Genomic DNA, 7,707 nt, shown 5'->3' with positions numbered 1-7,707 from the left:
GAGGAAAGTAGAAAAATTTGATTGATTGTTGCATTGACAACAGGTAGGAGTTAAAGGATGCTATTAAAACTAAGGATCTTATGGATATATGTCAAACTGCCCTGAATACACCTGCTTATGCATTCAGAAAACATTCTTAAAAATTGATCATGCATTAGGTCATGAGGGAAATTTTAGTAAGTTCCATCAGGCAGACATTTTACAAACAACACTCTGATCAAAATGAAATAAAACTAGAAACTATTAATAAAAAAATTTTTAGGCTGCAACTTCCAGAGGGGCTTGTATGCCTGGTGCAGGAGCTGCAGGGCCCAGAGAAGGTGCTTGAAGCAGTGAGTGCACCAACGAGTCTTGTGGTTCCATTGCTGTTTTGACCACCACATTATTATTTTTTCATCCAAAGGCTGGCTTTACCAAACAGAATATGCTTTAAAGGCTATTAACCAAGGTGGCCTTATATCTATAGCTGTCAGAGCGAAAGACTGTGCATAATTGTCAAACAGAAGATAGTACCTGACAAATTATTGGAATCCAGCACAGTGATTCGCTTACCCAAGATAACAGAAAATATTGGCTGTATGATGACATGAATGACCTTTGACAGCAGATCTCGGGTACGGAGAGCACACTATGAGGCAGCTAATTGGAAATATGAGTACGGCTATGAGATTCCTGTGGACATGCTATGTAAGAGAATTGATGATATTTCTTAGGTATACACAGAATGCTGCAATGAGGCCTCTTGGTTGCTGTATGATTTTAACTGGTGCAGATGTAGAACAAAGCCCTCAGGTGTACAAGTGTGATCCTGCAGGTTACTACTGGGATTTAAAGCCACTGTAGCAGGAGTTAAACTGAGTAAACCAGCTTTCTTGAAAGAAAAAAGCAAAGAAAAAATTTGATTGGACATTTGAATAGATAGTGGAAACTGATTACACGCCTGTCTACTGTTTGATCAATTGATTTCAAACCTTCAGAAATAGAAGGTGGAGTAGCTACAGTTGAAAATCCTAAATTCAGGAGTCTTATAGAAGCAGAGATTGAGGCTCACTTGTTGCTTTAGCAGAGAGAGACTAAACATTGTAGTTAATCAAATCCATGACGCCACTGTCTGTGTGTTCCGTAACAACAGACTGACAATACAGAGGCCCCTGGATTGAAAAAGAGCCTCTCCCACTCCTGCCACTGAAGTAGTTAGGCTCTCTATCAATAAAGACAGTAGTTTTGGAAAAAAAATTTTTTAAGGATCTTAAACCCAGAAATTTAAAAATTTCATATTAAATAACTTGTTAGTTTAAGAGGAAATGCGACGAGAAAAAAAATTTTTTTTGTAACTGTGCAGTGATGGATGTTAATTGCTTTATATAGAGAGTGTAGTGGTGTTACGCTGATATATACATTTGTCAAAACTCATCAAACTGTACATTTAACATAGGTGCATTTTTCCAGAAATACTGAGATATAATTGACAAATAACATTGTGTAGGTTTAAGGTGTACAATATGATGATATGATACACATGCATAGTGAAATGATAACCACAACGAGGTTAGTTAACACATCCATAACCTCACATAGTCACCTTTTTTATCCTAGTAAGAATTTTTAAGATTTACAGTCTTAACAAATTTCAAGTATACAATACAGCATTATTTAGGTGCATTTTATTTTATTCAGATTATACATTAAATTTGATTAAAACAAAAGAAGGCAAAAAATGTTCCTCAAATGTCTGGTGTCTTCACTGTCTGCTCATATCTAAGAGTGGAGCAATAAGAAATTAATTGGAAGCTCTGTCTGTGAGGGAGTGGTTTTTGACTGGGTGTCGTTGTAGAGTGATCTGGATGGGCTGTTTCGTGAGAAACTCTTGATGTTAGTATCTTTAGGTCTTTCCTAGAAAGGAGACAATAAGGCAATTATTAAGAGTTAATCTTAATCTGAGGCTAGACTGCTTAGATTCAAATGCAGGGTCTAATACTCATTTGCTAAATTCCTAACCTCTCTGGTCCTTAGTTTCTTTAGCTATAAAATAGAGATGATAATAGTGCCCACCTCATAGAGTTACAGTGAGAATTAAATGAGTTAATGTGTATAGTATCTTGCGCATTGTAAGCACTAAATAAACATTAGTTATTGTTGCTGTCATTATTATTCAGGCAAGACACTGCCTGGAAAACAATCCTGGCTGTCATTATTTTAGGAGGAAGCAAGGAAAGGGAATTTACTGCATGGGAAAAGGGGGTTCGCCTGCTCTCTTTGCCCTTTTCTTGGGGGTGAATGCCCTTTTTTCCCACTTATTGTCTCTTAGTGGGATTGAGGGAGGAGCAGAAGCTAGTGTACGAATTCACCCCACCATCTTTTGGGAAAGATTTGTTAAACAAAAGAGCAATGGAAAATCTCAAAAACCAAAGAGTTGAATAGATTTGATTACATAAATATTTAAATCATATATGTCAAAAGCATCATAAACAAAATCATGTCATAAAAAAGTCAAACATAAATAATCAAGTGTGAAAAGAATTTGCAACCAATGTAGTGTAGAAAAAATACACCTACCCAAATGAGAACTCAGAGCTTGCTGAGCAAGGGAGGCACCACCATCACATGCTTTGGGCAGCAATTCAAAGCCTGTCAGGTGGAAAAGCCTTACGGTGAAAAAAAAAAAAAATAGATCTCAGGTGTCCTCTTATAGAAGATTTTTGGCCTAACTAGAAGATGGGTATCTTATGTAATTAGCTTGGGGTGCATATCTGGCTTTCTCTGGTTGGTCTTGAGTTGGAAATTGGGGAGTGGGAGCAAAGAAATAGAGACACTGACAGTCATTGATCAAGTCCTGGCCATTCTGGACCAGTTGCTACAGAGATTGTGCTTTGATGGCCTGGACTGGCTGCTGCAGAGATTGTGGGACAGAATTCTATTGTCATACATGGTCTGGCTATTGTCTGTTTTTATATATTCAATTTTTCAGTAGTGAAGGTACATAATGTATGAAGCTTCTATGGAAGGGATAAGAAAAACTTAGATGTCCTTAACAGATTAAACAGTCAAAGGATACAAACATACAACTTCTAGGTTTGAAATTAGAAGTAGCTGGTTTAATAGATTCAAATCATAGTTAAGTTTGATTTACCCAAATCTGATTGCAAATGCTCAAGAAAAAAAAGAAGAAGGTGATACAACTCTATTATTCTCCACAATAAGTGTATATCACAGGCAATGCAGTCCATTGTCAGATAGTCTTACAAAGTGGATTGGAATGGCTTTGTCTTCAAGATAAAAACTGCAGAATTAATCATGATCCACAGAGAAACACTGATAGAGAGTTAGAGGAACTGATACTATCAGCTACAGAAGATACTATTAATATTTTATGAATTATTTAAGACAATGTTTTCAGACTATGGGTTATGATCTGTTAGTGGGTTGTGAGATCAATTTACAGGGTAATCTGCATTTAAAAAAATAGAATGGTATAGAACAGAACAGCATATTGTCTTTTGCCTTAGTAGTTAACTTTTAGAACTCAACATCTGGATAAAATGTGACTCCACTGTAAACACTAAAATAATTCAACCTCACAGAAGAAGTAAATAGGGATAAAATAGGATACCATTTGTCTAAATGGGACATCAAACTTAAAACTTCTGTGTATCAAAATATACAGTCAACAGAGTGAAAATGCAACCTACAGATTGGGAGAAAATATTTGCAAATCATATATCTAATAAGGTGTTAACATCCTGAATATAAATAAATACAACTACTACTTAATAACAATAACAAAACAACCCAATTTAAAAAGGAGCAGAGGACATGAACAGACATTTTTTTCCAAAGAAGACATACAGATAGCCAACAAGCAAATGAAAAGATGATCAACATCACTAATCATTACGGAAATGCAAATCAAAACCACAATGGAATACCATCTCACACCCATTAGGAATGCTATCAAAAACAAAACAAAACAAAATAAGTGTTGGCAGGGTTGTGGAGAAATTGGATCCCTTATGCACTGTCAGTGGGATTGTAAAATGGTGCATTCATTATGGAAAACAGTATAGCAGTTCCTCAAAAAATTTAAAAATAGAAATACCATACCATAGCAATCCCACTTGGGGTATATATCCAAAAGAATTGAAAGTAGGGTCTCAAAGACGCCCATGTTTACAGCAGCATTATGCATAATGGCCAAGAGGTAGAAGCAACCCAAATAGCCACTGATGGATGAATGGATAAACAAACTGAGGTATATACCTACAATAAAATATTGTTTAACTTTAAAAAGGAAAAAAATCCTGTTACATGTTATGACATGGATAAACCTTGAGGACATTATGCTAAGTAAAATAAGCCAGTCACAAAAAGACAAATACTGTATGATTCCACTTATACGTGATATCTAAGGTAGTCAAATTTATAGAAACAGAGAGCAGAATGGGGGTTGTCAGGGCCTGGGAGTGGGGAAGATGAATTGTTCAATGGGTATAGAGTTTTAATTTGGCAAGAGGAGAAATTTCTGCAGATCTGTTGCACAACAATGTGAATATACTTAACACCATTGAATTGTACACTTAAAAATGGTTAAGATGGTAAATTTTATGTTATGTGTTTTTTACCACAATTAAAAATAAATATTTTCAACTAAAACAAGATCATTTGTTACTAACTTCCCAAAACTTTTAAATGATAATGTTAAATGTTGGTGAAAGTTTAATGAGAAGAATAGCCTCACTATTGCTGGTAGAAGCATCTCTTAGCAGAAGGCAGTTTGGCAGTTTCTACTTGGGGATTTAGAAATCATTTGTCCTTCCACCCAACAGAAATCATTTGCACATCTATGGACCAGAGTCATCTGCACTGCTACCTGTCAGCAGAGATTGCAATAAACAGCCCACTAAATGATTATTTTTTTCTTTTCCTTCCCCTCTCCCCTCACTCATTTCAAAGTTTTTTATAACTCTTCCTGACAGTTGAAATAATCAGAATATAAAACTGAATATATAGCATTATCTCAATTAAGGGGAAATAAAGAGAAAATACACACCAAATAAGAAATGTGAGTTTTTTTCTTAGTGGTGTAGTTTCTTCCTTAATCACTTTTATCTTCTCCAAATTTTCTGCAATAAGAACTTGTGTGTGTATGGCGGAGGGGGGAGGGGTAGTCAAACTAGTCACCCCAAGCTGTGCTTCTGAGGCATATGAATTGTTTCAAACTAAAGGCAGTTTTAGCTTCAGGCTCAGAAAAAACTACCTCTCCCTTAACTACCTAAGAGAACTCGAATTCCGGGCCTTGCCCATGATAAGAGATCATTGCTGATAATCTCTTTTTGATCCACCTAAATGCCAGAGCAAACTTCTATTTACTAAATATCTGCTCTTTTTGTCTTACTGCAGTGAAACTTTGAAGCCCCCAGGGCACCTTAGCTCAGCCCTAGCTCAGAATGTCTTATTACCCACTTTCCTTTCCATTCTCTAAACCTTCTCTCGCATGTGGAGATTTCTGACTCTCATGCGTGCAGGGTTCCTATCTATATGTAGGTATTAAATTTGGTTATTTTCTCTTGCTAATCTGTCTCGTTTCTATTTGATTATTAGACCAGCTGAAAGAATCTTGAGGCTAGAGGGAAGTTGCTTCCTCCTCCACAAGGCATAGCCTTTTAGAATAAAAATATAACTTTTAAAACTATAATTGTAGGTAAAAACAGTTTATGGGAGGAAAAAAGACCCAAATAATGGTACCCCTAAAATTCAGTAACAAGCAGGAAATTTTCTATTTATAAATCTAAAGTTAAGAGAGTCAATATAAAATGTCTGGAATTAGCTACTTGTGGAAATACTCCCCAAAAGCAATCTTCCTCTGAACAAATTTGATTGTAAATGTTTTTTAAGGAGACGATCTGTGTTTTCAAATTCCTTAGGGAAATCACAACCTAGAGCTAAAATGACAATAATTAAAGATGAGTATTTTTTGATTAATTATAATGTGAATTACACTAGAGATGAGATTTGGTGAAGGTGGATTTTGATCTGTATGGAGTAGTGGGAGAAAGATCTAGATGTCAATGATTTGTCAGTGTTTCTTTGGTAGTTCTCAGAGGAAAGAATATAATGACTTGAGATAGCTTGTCCTAATATTTCAGTAAAAATATAATTTTTTAGAGTAAAGGACAATTCATCTGTTTACCATATTACAGTTTAAGAGTAATACTTCTGAAAGAACATCCAACTCCTTTTGTTCTGTTTAACTAAATTACAAAATGGAGACCAAAGTCAAAAATTCCCTGAGCCATGTAAACAAAAGTAAATCTAGTTTATGTCATGAATATCAGTGAAACAAGTTATTTCTTAAAAATGCCTCTGATATTCATAATAGACACTTAAGACATCTTCCTAAAAGTGGTATAAAATAATAACTTTTAACCAATCGCCTGCCATCTGGAAACCCTCGATTATAATAACCAATCATTGTAAATATTAAACAACTTCCTCATTTTCACTTTACAAGCCATCCTGTAACATCATGCCTCCGAGCTTCATATCAGCCTTGTATTTGAAAATTCCCAGTTTGCAGACTATTCTTATATGCACAATATACTTTTACTAAATACTATTTTACTGATCTGGTGGTTTTAATTTTACTTTTTCCAGATTTTTGACAGTTCTCATTCTATCTTTACCTCTGTGGTTGGTCTCAGTAATTGTAATCACTATAATGATACATTTTATACACATATAATCTTCTCTTATAAATACTAAAAATGGACTCCAGGTATGTTGATCAGTAGAATCCACCTTAGAAACTTACCCTGGACTTACAGTGTCTTTACAAAGTGGTTCAGTCAATCTTGGCAGCACCTACAATAGTGAGATTCTGGGAGGCCAGTGCTCAGAGGTTACCTGGAGGGTATAGGTGGTTCTGTATGGGAAAATTGCTTTCTCATTTATTAGACTCAGAGTTCATATCAGGTAGTCAGTCCTCCCTGAAGGGAGAGCGATCCCTATCAGACCCCGAGAACATGTCTTGAGCAATTTAATCAGGAAAGGAAAACAAAGTATAAGCAGACGCCCTTATTGGCAATGGGTCCATCCCAAGACCCCCAGTGGATGCCTAGAACTGTAGATAGTACCAAACCCTACATACTTGTAAAATGTTTTTTTCCTATACATACCTATGATAAAATTTAATTTATAAATTAGGCATAGTAAGAGATTAACAACAACAATAATCAAACAGGACAATTATAACAATATACTGTAATAAATGTTATGTGAATGGCTTTGGGACCACTATTAAATAAAATAAGGGTTATTTGAACACAAGCACTGCGATACCGAGACAGTCAATCTGATAACCGAGCCAGTTACTTAAGTGACTAATGGGTAGGTAGTGTATATGGTGTGGATATGGTGGACAAAGGGATGACTCACGTCCCTGCTGGGACAGAGCAGGATGGCGGGAAATTTCGTCATGCCACTCAGAACAGTAGGGAATTTAAAACTTATGAATTGTTTATTTCTGGAATTCTACATTTAGTATTTTCGGACCACAATTGACCACAGGTAACTGAAATCTTGGAAAATGAAACCACAGATAAAGGGAGACCACTGTAGAGAAATAAAGAATAAGAACTGGGTAATTAATTATAGGCAGACATATATTTCTTAAGACATGGTGATCATTTTTATCTATGACTAGAATTTAGT

General features: G+C 35.6%; 1 pseudogene; it reads left to right on the top strand.

The window, feature by feature from the left end:
* LOC102897089 overlaps positions 1-1,090 on the top strand; it is a 4,323-nt pseudogene extending 3,233 nt beyond the window's left edge.
* Positions 1,091-7,707: the final 6,617 nt, after the last annotated feature.

The sequence above is a fragment of the Pteropus alecto genome, unplaced genomic scaffold, assembly GCF_000325575.1.
Source record: "Pteropus alecto unplaced genomic scaffold, ASM32557v1 scaffold88, whole genome shotgun sequence".
Classification (NCBI taxonomy): Eukaryota; Metazoa; Chordata; class Mammalia; order Chiroptera; family Pteropodidae; genus Pteropus; species Pteropus alecto.
This window is presented reverse-complemented; position numbering and strand designations above follow the sequence as displayed.